This window comes from Leptidea sinapis, chromosome 13, assembly GCF_905404315.1.
Source record: "Leptidea sinapis chromosome 13, ilLepSina1.1, whole genome shotgun sequence".
In the NCBI taxonomy this organism is placed as follows: Eukaryota; Metazoa; Arthropoda; class Insecta; order Lepidoptera; family Pieridae; genus Leptidea; species Leptidea sinapis.
The window spans coordinates 4,097,501-4,116,624 of NC_066277.1; the positions used below are offsets into that span (position 1 = coordinate 4,097,501).

The 19,124-nt window shown below is 33.4% G+C and overlaps 1 protein-coding gene across 1 annotated transcript in view; it reads right to left on the reverse strand.

Moving 5' to 3' along the window:
• The window catches only part of LOC126967751 (cytospin-A), a 108,623-nt gene extending 96,826 nt beyond the window's left edge, over positions 1-11,797 (reverse strand). Inside the window, exon 1 of the mRNA XM_050812415.1 lies at positions 11,739-11,797. The gene's annotated coding sequence lies outside the window, so the exon portion shown is untranslated. The remainder of the gene's footprint in view (positions 1-11,738) is intronic.
• Positions 11,798-19,124: the final 7,327 nt, after the last annotated feature.

The following is a 19,124-nucleotide window of genomic DNA, read 5'->3' on the forward strand; positions in this document are numbered from 1 at the left end:
AAAAATTAGCACTCAAAGTTCATAGACTTAAAAGATGCAAAAAGGCACAGGAAAGGAAAAATGATAACACAATGTTTAGCACTAACGAAAAGAATTTCTACAGAAACTTACACAAACTAAAAACAGATACAGTAAACAATCCTAATGTGCCCACACAAGAACAACTGGAAACGTTTTGGTCAGGCATCTGGGAACAACAAGTACATCACAATGATAAAGCTGATTGGATTATAGAAGAAGAAAATAAATGGAATGCAATTGAAGAAATGGATTTCACAGAAATAACTGAGACAGACATAAATAACATTACAGCCAGATTGCATAACTGGAAATCACCAGGGATAGACAAAATTCATAACTTTTGGTATAAAAAATTATTTTCTTTACATAAAATCATGGCCAAAAATATTACAGATATCATTATTGGTAAACAGAAAATTCCAGATTTCATTGCTACTGGAATAACCTATATGCTTCCAAAATTACAGATATCTCCACTCCCTTCACAATATAGACCAATCACATGCCTACCAACTATATATAAAATATTAACATCAGCCATAACAACAAAAATCAATAAACATGTTGAACATTATAATATAATAGCGGAAGAACAAAAAGGATGCAGGCGAGGCCACATGGGATGTAAGGAACAGTTAATAATTGATTCTACTATTCACAAACATGCGACTTCAAAAAATAGAAACCTACATTGCACATATATAGACTATAAGAAAGCTTTCGATAGTATCCCACATTCTTGGTTGATTAAAATATTACAAATATATAAAATAAACCCAAAAATAATAAACTTTTTACACGATATTATGTCTAGATGGAAAACCACACTTTATTTGAATACAAATCAAAACACCATCACAACTAGAGAAATAGCCATTAGAAAGGGTATCTATCAAGGCGATTCCTTGAGTCCTCTGTGGTTTTGCCTCGCCTTAAACCCCCTGTCACATTTGCTGCGTGATTGTCGTGCAGGATATCGCCTCAAACACGATATACAAGAAACAATAGTCTCTCATCTCATATATATGGATGATATTAAGTTATATGGAAAAACAGAAATGGAAATGAAAAAATTAATAGATACTACAGCACAATTTAGCAAAGATATTAATATGGAATTTGGTTTGGATAAATGTAGAACACTTCACATAAAACGAGGCAAGATACGGCCGGGCGATTATGCAGTTAATGATATCGATATAATTAGAGCCATGGAACAAACCGAACTATATAAATACTTAGGATATAAACAACTTAGAGGATTAGATCACACAGAAATCAAAAACACTTTAACAATAGAATTTAAAAAACGAATTAATTCTCTTTGTAAAACTCAATTAACAAGCAAACACCTTATTAAGTCCCTAAATACATATGCTATCCCAATTCTAACATACTCATTTGGTATCATAAAATGGACAAAAACAGACATAGAACAAATAGAGCGGACGATTCGCACCACACTAACTAAGCACAATAATCTACACCCAAAATCTGCAATAGAAAGACTTACTATCAAAAGAGAATATGGAGGAAGGGGCCTCATTGATTTGAATCATCTCTGTCAAAAACAAGTCGGCAATTTAAAAGATTTTTTCCACTTAAAATCACAGACCAGCGAAATTCATAAAGCCATTGTTAAAAATGATATTAACTTTACTCCACTTAATTTACACGAAGACATAAGCTCTCAAAACACTCGAAGAAACGATCCCCAAATACAAAAACTTGACAGCTGGAAGCGAAAAGTGTTACATGGCCGCCATCCTCACGACCTAGAACAATCCCACATAAACACCGCCGCCTCAAACAAATGGCTTAAAATAGGAAACCTATTCCCAGAGACCGAAGGATTTATAATAGCGATACAGGACCAAGTTGTCAACACCAAAAAGTACAGAAAATTCATAATCAAAGACCCCTCAGTATCAAACGATAAATGCCGCAAATGCCACGTTCAACCAGAAACCATCCAACATATTACCGGAGGATGTACAACACTCACACAAACAGATTACACGCATAGACATAACCAAGTAGTCAATATCATTCACCAAAAGTTAGCACTCAAACACAAACTCATACAAAACACAAACACACCTTATTACAAATATAAACCACAAACAGTTTTAGAAAACGATACATATAAACTTTATTTTGATCGCGCGATACTTACAGACAGAACCATTCACTACAATAGACCAGATATAACGCTCAAAGATAAATTAAATGAAATAACCTACCTGATAGACATTGCTGTTCCAAACACTCATAACTTACAAAAAACAATTTCTGAAAAAATCAACAAATATACTGAACTGAAGGATGAAGTGGCTAGAATCTGGAACCAAAAAAAAGTATACGTAATTCCAATAGTCCTTTCCACCACAGGTGTTATCCCAAACCATCTGTTACATAGTCTTAAACTACTAGAACTAAAGGAAACCCTTTACATAACCTTACAAAAAGTCGCCATCTTAAATACATGCCGAATCGTTAGAAAGTTCTTACAAATTGACGAACACGACATTTCACCCTACACATAAATTTAACACACCACACGCTGCATTTACTTGGTTTCGACCCGTAAATGCAGGCAAACCAGCGAAAGGCTGAGAAAAATTATAAAAATAATAATAATAATAATAATAATAATAATAATAATAATAATAATAATAATAATAATAATAATAATAATAATAATAATAATAATAATAATAATAATAATAATAATAATAATAATAATAATAATAATAATAATAATAATAATAATAATAATAATAATAATAATAATAATAATAATAATAATAATAATAATAATAATAATAATAATAATAATAATAATAATAATAATAATAATAATAATAATAATAATAATAATAATAATAATAATAATAATAATAATAATAATAATAATAATAATAATAATAATAATAATAATAATAATAATAATAATAATAATAATAATAATAATAATAATAATAATAATAATAATAATAATAATAATAATAATAATAATAATAATAATAATAATAATAATAATAATAATAATAATAATAATAATAATAATAATAATAATAATAATAATAATAATAATAATAATAATAATAATAATAATAATAATAATAATAATAATAATAATAATAATAATAATAATAATAATAATAATAATAATAATAATAATAATAATAATAATAATAATAATAATAATAATAATAATAATAATAATAATAATAATAATAATAATAATAATAATAATAATAATAATAATAATAATAATAATAATAATAATAATAATAATAATAATAATAATAATAATAATAATAATAATAATAATAATAATAATAATAATAATAATAATAATAATAATAATAATAATAATAATAATAATAATAATAATAATAATAATAATAATAATAATAATAATAATAATAATAATAATAATAATAATAATAATAATAATAATAATAATAATAATAATAATAATAATAATAATAATAATAATAATAATAATAATAATAATAATAATAATAATAATAATAATAATAATAATAATAATAATAATAATAATAATAATAATAATAATAATAATAATAATAATAATAATAATAATAATAATAATAATAATAATAATAATAATAATAATAATAATAATAATAATAATAATAATAATAATAATAATAATAATAATAATAATAATGACGCACTTTTTACACAAATTATCTTACCCCAAGTTAAGCCTATTATATAGCCTGTGTTATGGGTTACAAGACAATGATATATTTAATACAATATACTTACTCAAATACATACATAAATTCATATAAACATACATAAATACATTTAAATATCCATGACTCGGAAACAAACATCCATATTCATCATATAAATCTACCGGGATTCGAACCCGGCACAGGTTAAGATAGGTTATTGAAAACGGCCGTTAAACCATCCAATTTGTGTAACAATGTGAATGACTTAAAATGAAACGAAAACGTATTTCTAAATAATTTTATAACATATATCTAGTAATAGAATGATAAGGAATAATATCGTCTTTGTCTAAACAGCTTTGACTTACCGCTTAGTAGGTAAATCCCAATCTTTTAAAGTGTTAATTTGGATATAGTAAGTTTATCCGAGATAGACCTATATGTCTATGGCATATATGCCATCGCGGACTTTTCTGTCAATCTATATAAGATACACCATTGCACCATACAATAGTTTATTACATCTCAAATGGTTGAGACAGTGTTTTTACACTCTTTTTTATTAGCTTCACCTGTATGTATGTTTGTTTGTAACCGACTCAATTGGGCGCGATTTAGACCCACTTTAAACGACCAGATGTATTATTTTAATCTATACTAATATTATAAAGCTGCAGTGTTTGTTTGTTTGTTTGTTTGAACGCGCTAATCTCTGGTACTACTGGTCCGATTTGAATGATTCTTTCAGTGTTGGGTAGTCCATTTATCGAGGAAGGCTACAGGCTATGTTTTTTTTTTCAAAATTAGGGATCCGTAATAAAATTGCTATTTTGTAACACAAGGTGTAAAATCGAAAAAATATTTTTGCGTGCGCTGCAAAAACTATTGACAATAGAACAAAATGATGTACAGGCTATAATATAGGCAATATTTTATTACTTATAAAACTATCGCGTGAATTATACTTTATATGGCAAAACAACGTTTGTCGGGTCAGCTAGTACAGAATAGAATTACAAAATCAACGAATATTTGTAATTTTATTTCATGTCTCTCGAAAATGGATCTGTTGTATGAAAATTAGTACACTGGGATGTTCGTGCGATGAAAATCTGAAAAAAGCTATGTTATCTCTGAGAAAACACGGTTAAAACCGCTATCCCAAGATATTGTCAAAATAGCGCATAATTGAAACTATTTGTTGACGGTTTATTTATACCTTTATTTTTACAAAAAATAATTGTATATCTACACTAGAATAGGAGAAGAAAATTCATTTTTTCTTTACATATAAATTTTTTAGAAGAGTTTGAGAAAAAAAAATCACAAAAATACCCCTAACTTTTACAGTTGGAGCCATGCTTATCATTCAATCTAAGTAGATATACAATTAACCAATACTATTTAACATGACATAGTTTTGTTAGTTTTTTAAATAAAAGCGTATAATGTTTGTGTTATATTAAAAATGCTTCTAATTCTGAATTAAAACTATGCCGATCTTGTGCGAGAGAGGTAACCTAGCTCCACTCTCTCTCTCTCTCTCTCTCTCCAGCCTTAAGGCGAGGTTTTCCCAACACTTTAGGTAAAAATTGCGCGAACGTTAGATTCGATAGGTACGCATGGACACGGGCGTCGGGCATGGCTGAGAACGAACCGAGCGATGCGGGTCAACGACCGCCGACCCAGAAGAATAATATTTTTTAAAACTTACAGTTGTGCTAGAGTACGGAATTACTGTGATAATATTTTTTATGCATTTTTGAAGTAGATCTTTTTTATCGACTTATGAGAGAAATGTTATATTACGCGCAAAATTATGATTTCAACATTATGGATATCGTATCCGAGATTCTCGAAGGTGCAGAGAACTAATTTGGGATCATTTTTGAAATCCAAGATGGCTGCCGCGCAAAATAATGATTTCAACAATATGGGTATCGTATCCGAGGTTCTCGAGGGTGCAGAGAACGAATTTGGGATCATTTTTGAAATCCAAGATTTTAAGTAGATTTTTAAAAATGTTCCTTTTTAGGACTATAGCGCCTTAATGAGTTATCTACAGCCGCCATCTCCCTTGTAACTCTTATCTGTTCCATCACATGAAGCTTCATCTCTTTCGGTGTTTTATTTCATCCCTCTTTACCTACCAGCAGACCCTTACATATATCAAGGTACTAAAGCAACTAAAACCGGTCACATGTTAATTCAGTAATATTTTATTGACAATTCATTTGAATATGAAATGTGCTGCTAATGTACGATATTGAATTAATGTACGCGTGGGAGGGACTTATCTGTTAAAATATTGCAACCTTATTGAACAGATATGTAATCGATATCATTTGGCTTGTATTGTGTTTGTTATGGACATAGGATCGTAATCCCATTCAGTGCCTGAGCAAAAAACCATGAACAAGGAAATCAAACGCAGGTGAAAAACAAAACGATTAATATCTTTAATTGAGAGTTGTTATCTTTTAAGAGGACTCTATAATTGGATATCAATCTAAAATTCAAAAAAAATATTTGTATAAGTAAATAATAAGAAAATATATTGAACCGACTTCAAAAAAGGAGGTTTTCAATTCGACTGTATTTATTTAATGTTTGTGACATCTGAACTTTCGACTGGATGAAACGATTTTGATGATTCGTCTTTTATTTGAAAGCTGGTGCTTCCTCTGTGGTCCTATCCAATTTGGTCCAGATCTTACAATGACATTAGGAGAAAACCATAAAAGTCCAAAATTTTCATCAAGTATGTGCGCTACAAATGGACGAATAACTCGATATCACGCCAACCGATTTCGATTATCATTTTTTTCTTGGAAAGGATGTACTTCAAGGATAGTTTGTTGAAGGTTTCTGACTATAGGATCCATGACAAAGTAACGGAACCCTTTGGAGCAAATTAACGATACTCAGCCGAAGCTATCCGGATATTTGAGTCACCTACCGCAATGTCGTTATGTTCAAGTAATTGTCGTAGTCGAATATGATGATCAATGGAACTCCTTAACCACTTACAGTAAGGGTGCGAATTGTGGCAGAATTTCAAGCTGTCTGTAATCATATTGTAATGTCCTCACGTTCATTGCTGCATTGCAAAAGTTTGTAGGTCTGTACATGAGTTAGTGTATTTCAGATTCACTTAAAATAATATGCACATAAAAAAAACGATTAAAAAATAATATTCCAAATAAATTTTTTATACAATTTAATTCTAGTTACGATCATTGCTAATTTTGGAGTCGATTTCAGCCAAGGTAGGTTTTTAACTACAAACATAGTTATAGGTGAGATGTGCTTGTGTCGAACGCGCGACGTGACGAGGCGAGAGTGGGGCCGCGGCGGGAGGACACCGATTCCAAAAATAACAATAATTGTTACTAGAATTAGATTAATTCATTACATTGTATACTTTTTATTACATATTATATCTACTGTTTTGGAGTAGTTATTTGAAGTCAGTTTTTTTTGATTCACAACTAGATAAGATGTACTAAACACGGAAGCAAGATTTTTAAATTTACAGTATTTTTTCATGTGGAAAGAAATATGTGAAATTCCGAACATGACTCTATTTTAATTTTCTGTGTCAAGCTAGCCCCATACTGGATAATTATTTTGGAACAAAATTTACGTCATTCTACGGGGAACTTAATTTTCTAGACACTAAAGCAGCACACTATAATAATTTACCTACCTACCATGACTATTGTGTCAATATCATTTCTATAGAATTTAAATTATATTCACTACATAAATCATATTCTCACAATGTTTCGATATCCTAGCAATGCATTATGCAATAGCTATTTAAGTGAAACAGCCCCATTCGGACCTGTTTTAACTCAGTCACCAGTGGGAGGCTCCTTTGCACAGGAAGCCGGCTAGATTACGGGTACCACAACGGCGCCTATTTCTGCCGTGAAGCAGTAATGTGTAAACATTATTGTATTTCGGTCTGAAGGGTGCCGTAGCTAGTGAAATTACAGGGCGAATGAGACTTAACATCGTGACGAGCGCAATTATAGTGCCGCTCAGAATTATTGGTTTTTTCATGAATTCTAATCGGCACTGCATTGTAATGGGTGCAAATGCACAATACAATGGTGTAAATTAACATCAGCTGAACGTACTGCTAGTCTCGTCCCTTATTTTCATAAAAAAAAACATATTAACTTATAATACCAAAAAAGTCTAAAAGGGCATTGCATTACAATGCTATTGCATTATAATGCAATGCCACTCAGGATTCTTGAAAAACCCAAAAAATTCTGTGCAGCACTACAATCACCTCGTCACCTTGAGACATAAGATGTTAAGTTTCATTTGCCGAGTAATTCTACAAGCTACCGAAACACAATAATGTTTACACATTACTGTTTCACAGCAGAAATAGGCGCCGTTGTGGGGTACCACAAGTGCAAATGAGCCTCCCACTAGTGAAACAGTTGTAGTGCCATTCAGAATTTTTGGGATTTTTCAAGAATCCTGAGCAGCACTGCATTGTAATCAAAACCATCAGCTGAACGTCCTGCTCGTCTTGTCCCTTATTTTCATTCAAAAAAACATATTAACTTATAATATCAAAAAAGTATTTAATCTTAATGAGAACGAAATATAAACGATATCAACTTAAAAGTCCGGACTTTTCAAATTAATAGATGGCAACCCTATACGTGATCGGTATACTCGGTTTCTACTCATTGAAGACCGGACGCAACTATAACTTACTAACCAATGCTTGTAAACTATTTTGTTAGATTTTTAAATTTTTCAGTACAAAACAGCAATTTATACCTTAATCTAACTATTTCGACATTTTATGGTACTATCCGCTTTCTAGATATTTTCCAACTATTCGTACTTCAAGTATTTGTTTTTATAAATAAATCACAGTCACATACATTAGCAATGCAACGTTACTGTTAGCAATTCAACAGTTGTATATCTGAGCCCGACCTCCTTGAACCTGTTTCAACAAACTCCGCCGTATTCCGAATCGTCCCACGTGCAATCTGATGAATTAATATTTCACGCACTGGATTTCATGCGTTGTGTAACATTGTACAAGTCATTGAGACCGTTAGGTTCTTTGCCAATACCGTTCTCAACTCAAATGTCGTTCATATTTTCAAAAAAAAACTACGAAATACTTTTTTTTTAAATGTGTTTTGTTTTTGGAATAACTTTGAACCGGTTTTACCGATCAATTCCAAAAAATATTCAGCTCTTAACGTTAAAAACCACGTCGATCGCGGCTAATCCGATCAAAATCGGTTGATTGGTTCGAGAGATATCAGAATTCAATCTGAAAAGCATACAACAGCTATCTTTCTTTAGCTCAAAAGGCTCAAAAACCACGCATTAGATAAAATTTTAGCGCTCAGTGGGAAGTTGCACAGATGGCCTTTCGGTCAACAGCTGTTTTCCTAATATTTTTGATATCAGTTAAGAGAAAACAGTCCAAACTGGAGACAAGTAACTGAAGACAGAGTCAAATGGGCATCACTGGAGGAGGCCTTCACCCATTCTGGGGTTCCGGTAGATTAAATAAAAATTAAGTTACTATAAAATATTTAGGATACCTACATTAAATTATATAGAGATAAATAAATAACATAGAAAAAGCTAAACAAAACTTACATTGAAATAGATTATAGATAGAAAAGGCTTTATTATTTTTTATTTAATTTTATTTATTAAGAGGTCATTTTTCCATTCTCTCTCTCCCTCTCGATTCTTTTCTTATTGTTTTTCAACCCTCGATCAAAATTTTAAGTGAAGCGGAGGTCATTATAGCAATCACACGGGTCACTTGATGTATTTAAATACCCCACCGCGACCTTATAAAGTATAGAATAAACATTGATAGGTGGAGGACGAAGAATAAATCTGGCACACCTTGGTGAGGGTCAATGGACAATGATTAAGCCATCGACACTCCATAACATCAATTCTTTTTACTCTTTCGTATTATAACAATGAAAATCACTATTTTCAGCGAAAAGTTGACGATTTTTGTAAGTATAGCCGATTTTCAGAAATAATTTATGTACATCAAAAAATGACACGTCATATGAATGAAAAAGTTATATACCATTTCCTACAACTTCGGTTGGGCTTTAATCAGAAAAAGGAAAAACAATGTGTGGCCTCTACCGCATTTATCACGGGGACTGTTCCGAATAGTTGTTTCACCTGATTCCTGCCGCCGAATTCCACCTCCGAACGACACGCCACAAGTTAGGATACCATCCCCACCATCCGGGTGTGTGGCGGTCCTCCACAGTGCGGTTTTCAAGGAGCTTTCTTCCTGGTACTACAAAGCTGTGGAATGAGCTTCCTTGTGCGTTGTTTCCGTGACGATACGACATGGGTACCTGCAAGAAAAGCGCGTACAGCTTCCTTAAAGGCCGGCAATGGTCCTGTGATTCCTCTGGTGTTGCAAGAGCATGTGGGCGGCGGTGATCACACTTAAGCGCAGCGTGACGTCACCAAGTACGCGTCATTTTTATTATATTGACACACTTTTACACAAATTATCTGTACCCAAATGGGTAACAACACAAAGATATATTTAATACGATATACTTTCGTCGATGGTGGTGTGAAGCGACATATTTAAGGCGGCTATGCTTTTTCTAGTAACTTCTCATTTAGATTTCTATGACAATTTCTTATTTTAAAGTGATAACCCTTACTTCTAGGATTAATTATACACGCTGAGAGTTGAACACGATATAGCAAGATTTACGATCCATGCGTCACTCGAACGTTTGGCTCAGTTGGGAAGAATGCTCAGACGGAACTCAGAGGACGCGGGTTCGAGTCCCGCATCGTTCATAAATTTTGGTTACAAATTTAATTTGTATAATTAATCCCAGAAGCGAGGGGATATCACTTTAAGGTACCAAATTATTTACTTTTAAAGAGCGACATCTCAAGTCAATTTCGTTATTAGGGTTGAGCAGGTTATCAACTGTAAAGTGGATCCTGTAGAATTCATAGGTTCTCAACGTGGGCGTTTGAGACTTTCGGGGGGGCAGTAGAAGACCCAGAGAAAATTAGGGGGCATTGAGATGGCCCAGATGGGGCGTGGGTAGATTAAAAAATATAGTCTAAAAAGGCAAAAAATACACGAAAATACTCTAGAAAAAAACATGTTCTCAAAGTGGGCGGTGAGCAAAATAAGGTTGAGAAACTAAGCTGTAGATGAAGCCACAACCCGAGAGTTGAACAAGACATATACAAGATTTATCAACGATACGTCACTCGGAACGGTTGGTAGCAGCGGTCGGACGGAGCCCGAGAGGCACGAGTATAATTTGTATAATTTTTTTTGTTTATCTGCCAGTCACCTCAAAAACAATCCGGCCGTTTCGGTGATATTTCGGAACAAAATAAAAAATAAATATTTAAAAAAAAAACATGTTATAACCGTACAGTGGAAACATTAATATTATGCTCTTATTACAAAACACCTTTATTTAATCCTAATGTATACCCACGGACGAGTCAAAAAAGAAGGACTGCGCGTCGTGATATTAGCAAGTGAAGTACCGTTATGTTAGTCTGTGTGCGGTTACGGGGGATAGTAATTACACAATTTTTTCTCCCTTAAATAATCATATTATATCTAATATAGTATCGTTTTTACACTTTTTCACAACGCACGACGGCATTTTTAAAATATTTTATTCAATTACAATTAAATTATTAATTAAAATATTTTATCAATTCTCATAATGGCCGCCTATCGGTCTGTAGTAGTGTAAGTGTGTGCGTGGGGCTATGTATTTACACGTTAATCGGCTTGTTTTGGTGCTACACTATATACACTAACACACTTATATAAGGTGACACGGAGTCCTTATTTTTTTACTAGTCCGTGTGTCTACCTACATAACATTAAAATCCAAATTTTAAAAGTTATTACCTAGGTACTCATAGTAATGTAAGTTATATTCAACAACATGTAAAAAAGACACTTACCCATTATGTTAATCCTCCAATCACTAAAAACTTATCACAAACCTATATCACTTTGAAATCACAAAATATATAATATCTGTAATTATATTGTCAAAATAAGTGGTTGGTTTTTAAGTCTTATTTAATACTAGCTGACCCGGCAAACTCTTTGTTTTGCCATATAAAGTATAATTCACGCGATAGTTTTATAAGTAATAAAATATTGCCTATATTATAGCCTGTACATCATTTTGCTCTATTGTCAATAGTTTTTGCAGCGCACGCAAAAATATGTTTTCGATTTTACACCCAGTGTTACAAAATAGCAATTTTATAACGGATCCCTAATTTTGAAAAAAAAAAATAGCCTATAGCCTTCCTCCATAAATGGACTACCCAACACTGAAAGAATCATTCAAATCGGACCAGTAGTACCAGAGATTAGCGCGTTCAAACAAACACTGCAGCTTTATAATATTAGTATAGATAACGTGTGCTTTCGAATTTCACCGTATTTCACATTTCAATACTTATAAATTAAATGTCTATTTAATTTATGCGTTGGATTAGATAAATATAAAGTTTTAATAACGCCATAAATTGCAGTGTATCGCTAAATCACAGTTGCAAAGGTACACTGCTACGGGTTCTATCGGTAGGGTAACCACATTTTAGTCTGACAATCAAATTGAGTTTTGTTCACAACTTTAGAGTTTTAATTTCTTGTCAACTTCTTTAGCGGCATTGAGCACTTTTCTTAGGATGGGTATAAAATGTTATACTCGCGTTATGACACCTGGCCTGATCGAAAATTCATAAGCCGAACTATAATTAGTTAGAATTATAAATCTTTCATCCATTATTTCAACGACTGTCTAACGAATTTTCGATCAGGCCACGTGTCCTGACGCGAGGTTAATATTTCATACCCATGCCAAGAAAAGTGCTCAACGCCGCTAGAGAAGTTTCCACTTCAATAATTGTCCTTAAATGGATTTTGATGGAAAAATATGTAATAATAATCAGAAACACAAAAATGATATGGTTCGTAGCGGGCACAGTAAAAGTCATCGACAAAGGAAATCGAACGGTTGAAGTAAAACGAAAAACAACGTCGCGAAACTTTCACGAGTTACCCATCGGAGCGTGGAGGCCAGATAATAGCAGCACCTCTTGTTAAATTTACGTTGTCAACATTTTTACTATTGTTATATTGTTTTGATGCTGCCTGAAACTAAAGCAGTCTATATATGCCACAGTGTTCTAAAGTGACGAGACGTTAACTGATAGCAAATGTTTCGCCGTGCCCTTTGCAATGACGCTCAGTTGAACCCATATTGTTTTATATAAAAAAAAGGGACGAGACGATCAGGAATGCAATTCTTGAAAAACCCAAAGATACTGAGCGGCACTACCATTGCGCTTGTCACCTTGAGACATAAGATGTTATGTCTCATTTTCCTAGTAATTTAACTAGCTACGGCGCCCTTCAGACCGAAACACAGCAATGTTTACACATTACTGCTTCGCGGCAGAAATAGGCGCCGCTGTGATACTAACACAATCAAGCCGGCATCCTGTGCAAACGAGCCTCCCACAGAAAACAGAGTTCACGAATTCGATAAATAGTGTGTATGTTGCGTGCGTCGATTCAGGCGCTATGTTTTTTTTTTATGGAAAATTTTTCATTTTCCACCTGGTGTACGGTGATCACCGCCGCCTATATTCTCTTACAACACAAGAGGAATTACAGGAGCGTTGCCAGCCTGTAAGGAACCTTTGTACTACAAACTTTGCAGGAAAAAAGTTCCTTGAAAACCACACTGTGGAGGACCACCATAGATCCAGGTGGGGAGGGGGTAGGATTACCTACTGTATTGTGTTTTTAATGTGTTCTTATTCTTTTTTAAATTTTAGTGTTTACTGGCATTCCGACAGTTAGCCAGGTATGTATATATATAGGGTGTCCCAAAGTTATGGGACATGAAGGGAAAGTACCTTAAATATCGAAGATAGGCTATTTTACTGAAAGAAGACTTTATGTTATTTTTAAAAGTTAGTACTTCTGCATTCAAAGATTTTCTTAAAATTACTTGCCTCGTCTGGGAATCGAACCGACTGAAATGTAAAAAAAAAAACACCCCTACTTTTATAATGCCAATCGAAAGAATGGCCAAAAACTAATAACTCTTCTTAAGTAACATAGTATTTTAAAAGAAAGGAACAACGTAAAATGAATGTTTTCCTACTTGGATTGGTACGAATGGACCGATTAGATGGCCGGCCAGATCCCCGGACCTTACACCATTAGATTTCTTCTTTTGGGGATTGTGGCACTGATACTTCATAACCCACGCGTCGGCATGTATGCACGAGTGTTTCCGGTAGCGTGGTTTTGGTTATAGTAAGTACAACCTGTCTCCTGTATACATGTTTCTTTGGCAAAATATTTAATGTAAACACGACATGTTAATGATTTTATTACAATATGTATATAGATAATAAGTACATGTATTGTGCTCTGAGCACTACCTACTTCCATGGCATATAGGGTTTCTTTGCGTCAGAGACAAGAGTACTAATAACTTGTTTTCACATACCTGTGAACAATGAGCAGTTATAGCACCGATATATAATATCCCTAGATAGCAGATTCCACACAAAAATTACATATAAAGTTGTCTGCATCAATATAATAAACACCTATTAATACCTCGCACTCATTATGAATTAATGAGAAAAAAAATATATTTTATAATTTATTAGATAGATGAAGTGATTAGAAAATTATTAATATTGACTGGAAATAAGAAACGCCCTTTTTGTTCTAGAAGTGTTATTATTTGAACCATTTATTATTACAGTATGGTTAACTAACTTAACTTTTACATTTGGAACAGCGCTAACGAAAACACTCGTACATACCCATACGGCTCCTTTGCACAGGATGCCGGCTAGATTATGGGTACCACAACGGCGCCTATTTCTGCCGTGAAGCAGTAATGTGGAAGCATTACTGTGTTTCGTTCTTAAGGGGGCCGTAGCTAGTCAAATGACTGGGCAAATGAGACTTGACATCTTATGTCTTAAGGTGAAGAGCGCAGTTGTAGTGCCCCTCAGAATTTTTAGGTTTTTCAATATACTTGAGTGAGTCAACGTAGGACACGTTGTAATAGGCAAGGCGTATCAATTACCATCATCTGAACGTCCTGCTCGTCTCAACCCTTATTTTCAAAACTTATTTAAAAAAAATTAAACCTTTAAGGCTCGTTACCGCACGCAGGCACGCTTCTTGCCGTTATAAAGGTAATGTTGACTGCACTAAAATAAGGGTGCAAAGCGGTAAAGTTTGAATTGGGAGAGGTCGACTTAGGTCCGTATTTCAGTAGGCTTCGCAATAGCTGCGTAAGTAATCTGTAATAAAACGTATTTCGTCTCTGTTATGACAGCTATGAAGACAGTGACAACAATACACTTGATCATGGACAACGTATTGAAGAACCTTCTAGAATAAGACCATCCACACTGGATCTAGGGCTGAGATTATAGAACTTAGAGTTTGCTCAGACTTTACTTACGTTTAACTTACTGAGTGTAAACGTAACACAATCTTTGTTTTCGTTTTATAGTCAATTGGCAGCCGAATTTATGCCGAGCTTAAATCGCGGACAAAAGGACGCTATCCCAAAAAAAACGCCAAAATAGCACATAATTGAAACCATTTCTTCTCGGTTTATAGCTTATATTCTCTCAATTATAATGTTTTAATTACACAATATGAGACAAAAATTCATTTTTCTTTACATTTCTATTTTTGTAATTTTTTTTTCACAAGTTTTTGTACTAGAGCGACATCTGAAGTCAGTTTCCTAATATGCAAATATTTGGATTGAGCAGGTTATCAACAGTCAAGTAGATCCTGTAGATGATGCCACAATCTGAGAGTTGTATAAAGTATACAAGATTTTATGACGATACGTGACTCGAACGGTTAGCTCAGTTGGGAGAGCACAGGCACGGAACGCCAGAGGTAGTGGGTTCGAGTCCCGAATCGTTAATAAAGTTTTGTTTTCAAATTTAATTTGTGTATTTCTATTTTTATAGACAGTAGGAAAAAAAGACAGCAAACTACCCCTAACTTTTACATTTGGAGCCATGCTAATCATTCAATATAGATAAAAATTGTACGAAAATTTATTAATTGTACACCAATACTATTTAACATAACATAGTTTTATTAGTTTTGAAAAGAAAATTGTATAATGTTTGTATTAAATTAAAAGTTCTTCTAATTCTGAATTAAAAGATAAAAGATCTTGTGCGAGAGCTTCCTCAAGGCCATTGGCTCGGTCCCCAGCCTTAAGGCGAAGGGTAAGCAGAAAACACGCAAAGGAGGCATTTTTGACAAGTTTAGTGGTGAAAATACAGCATTTGGAGCTATGTACACTATTTTATCATATAACACATACCCTTAAGGCTTATTTGTAGGTTTCTAATGTTTGCTGTTGGTTATAGTTAACACGTTAACGCTGGTTAGAGCTATTTTGAACTACCACTTTTCATTGCAGTTAAACAAGTTTTTTCTCGGCATGACGCATTTGTTTAGTACTATTCTCAGAAAAGCTATATATATAGCTTGTACTTTTTTTTTGTGTAGGTACATTTATTCAGTTTAGTAATCAATAATGAGAATTGTAAGCATATAAACTGTTTGCGCCTGTTAAAATATTACGATTTCCACGCAAGGATTTTGAAAACGTTGGCTTTGTTACATAGATCGCGAGCCGGCAGCCGTGAACTCATATCGCTCAAGGTCGCTAGAAAAATTTGTATTGTTGCTTGTAAGAAATTAACTGAAAAACTAATATATCTTTCATCAGTAGAACCATTCTACTGGTGAAAGATATATTAGCACTGGGTAACACTATTTAATTATCGGTTATTTGTTAACAGTATCTATTTAAAGAAAAGTTCCCTGCGACAATAGGTGGGAATACCAGTGGGAGGCTCCTCTGCACAGGATGCCGGCTGGATTATGGGTACCACAACGGTGTCTATTTCTGCCGTGAAGCAGTAATGACTAAGCATTACTGTGTTTCGGTAGTCGGTACGAAGGGCGCCGTAGCTAGTGAAATTACTGGGCAAATGAGACTTAACATCTTATGTCTCAAGGTGACGAGCGCAGTTGTAGTGCCGTTCAGAATTTTTGGGGTGTTTCAAGAATCCTGAGCGGCACTGCATTGTAATTGGCAGGGCGTATCAATTACCATCAGCTGAACGTCCTGCTCGTCTCGTCTCTTATTTTCATAAAAAAAGGTAGTTAGCCATTGTTGGTTTGAAACTCTCTGCTGTTAAAAACAACAAGGTGTTACATTTTTTATTTATATAGAGATGTATAATATAATATATTTATTTATATAGAGTTGCATAATTTAAGTGTAAGTATCTACCATTCAAATCTCAATTTACTTTGTAGTTAGAAGGTAGTCGCGCAAGCTTTCTAAAACTGATATTAGGCTTCTAGATCAGCGTTTCCCATTTGACGGGTCGCGACCCGGTACTGGGTTTATAAAATAAAATACCGGGTCGTAACATTCCCGCCATTAAAAAAAAAAGATATAACTCGTCGTTTTAGGCCAACTTGGATCCTTTAGTAAAAATTATAAGCAGCTAATGAATCTTCTCAACTAAATTTTGTGACTAAATAGGCGATACCAAAGTATGTACCTATTTTACCAGTAGGTGGCTCCCTTGCACAGGATGCCATCTAGATTATGGGTACCATAACGGCGCCTATTTCTGCCGTGAAGCAATAATGTGTAAATATTATTATGTTTCGGTCTGAAGGGCGCCGTAGCTAGTGAAATTACTGGACAAATGAGACTTAACATCTTATTCTCAAGGTGACGAGCGCAATTGTGGTGCCGCTCAGAATTTTTGGGGATTTTCAAGACTCCTGAGCGGCACTGCATGGGCAGGGCGTATCAATTACCATCAGCTGAACGCATGTCTTGTGCCTTATTTTAATTGTTTTTTTAAAGTTGTTTTAGTATGTAACCTTTTTACTATTAATATATAATTGTTTTCTTTTACTTATTGGAACAAGCATGGGCTTAAAAGTATTTAATTAGTTGGTAAAGAATTGGCAGTATGAAAATTATCGGGCCTGACAGAACAATGTTTGGGACATACTAATCTAGATACTTAATAATATAGATAGTTACGTAAGAAGATACTAATATTTTTTTATGAAAATAAGGGACGAGACGAGCAGGACGTTCAGCTGATGGTAATTGATACGCCCTGCCCATTACAATGCAGTGCCACTCAGGATTCTTGAAAAACCTCAAAAATTCTGAGCGGCACTACAAGTGCGCTCGTCTCCTTGAGACATAAGATGTTAAATCTTTATTATAAGCATAATAAAATTCTTCAAATGCGATGTTTTCAGGCCATTTTAAAGACAACGCTCCTGTGACTCCTTCTGTCGAAGTTTTTCAGTGCTATTGAATTTGTGCCGGTGATCACTTAGCATAAAACACGGAAAAACTCTCCCGTCAAAGTTTTTACTTTATTCAATTAGGCTTAAACTAAGCGCTTTTGAATTGTCACTACAAATATTTCTTTCAAATTACTTGGAATTTTTTGTTAAAAATAATGTTCGTAAAAAATTGAGATCGTGGAAGAACGTATAAGAAACTCAATAATATATAGTATTTTACAATGGCTGTAATATACATAACAAATTAGTTTGTAAGGTTCTGCATCCAATATATGAATCGTGTTATAATATACATTATTTCATTAGAAGTAAGAAAGAATTAACCGTATCAATATAAATTATCGTATATTCGATGCTTTGTACCTTTCTCTTTATACCTTTGGAGTTTAAATTCATTGTTTTCTTTCTTACATTGCTTGTGTAAGGATGCTTCGTGAACATGATGGTCGTGATTACTGTCACAATTAGTAATTGCATCCAAAAAATACAATACGTCGTTTGACCTCGTATAATATATTATATTATCTGAGAAATCTAAAATTATGCTTACGATTTTATCGCGTCAAACTTTAAGTAGAGCGTTACTTAGAATACGAAAACTTTCTAAAGCATTCAAATTACTCAAATCTCTCTGTAGGCATTATCGTAGACAAACACGATATCTCATTTATTGTCTATAACCACGAATCGATCAATAAACTTGTAGCGTTGCGCCTAAATAGGGAATGGAAATACATTATTATTTTTTGTATCGAAACATCAAGTTAGCAAAACCGGTGGTGGATGAACAACAAATTGCTATTAACGTTACACATTATGTAAATAAAAAAAAAACTGGTAAAGTCAGTTTAATAGCAGGCACAGCATTTTATATATTTTGTCGGCTTAGGTAGATTATTGTTGTC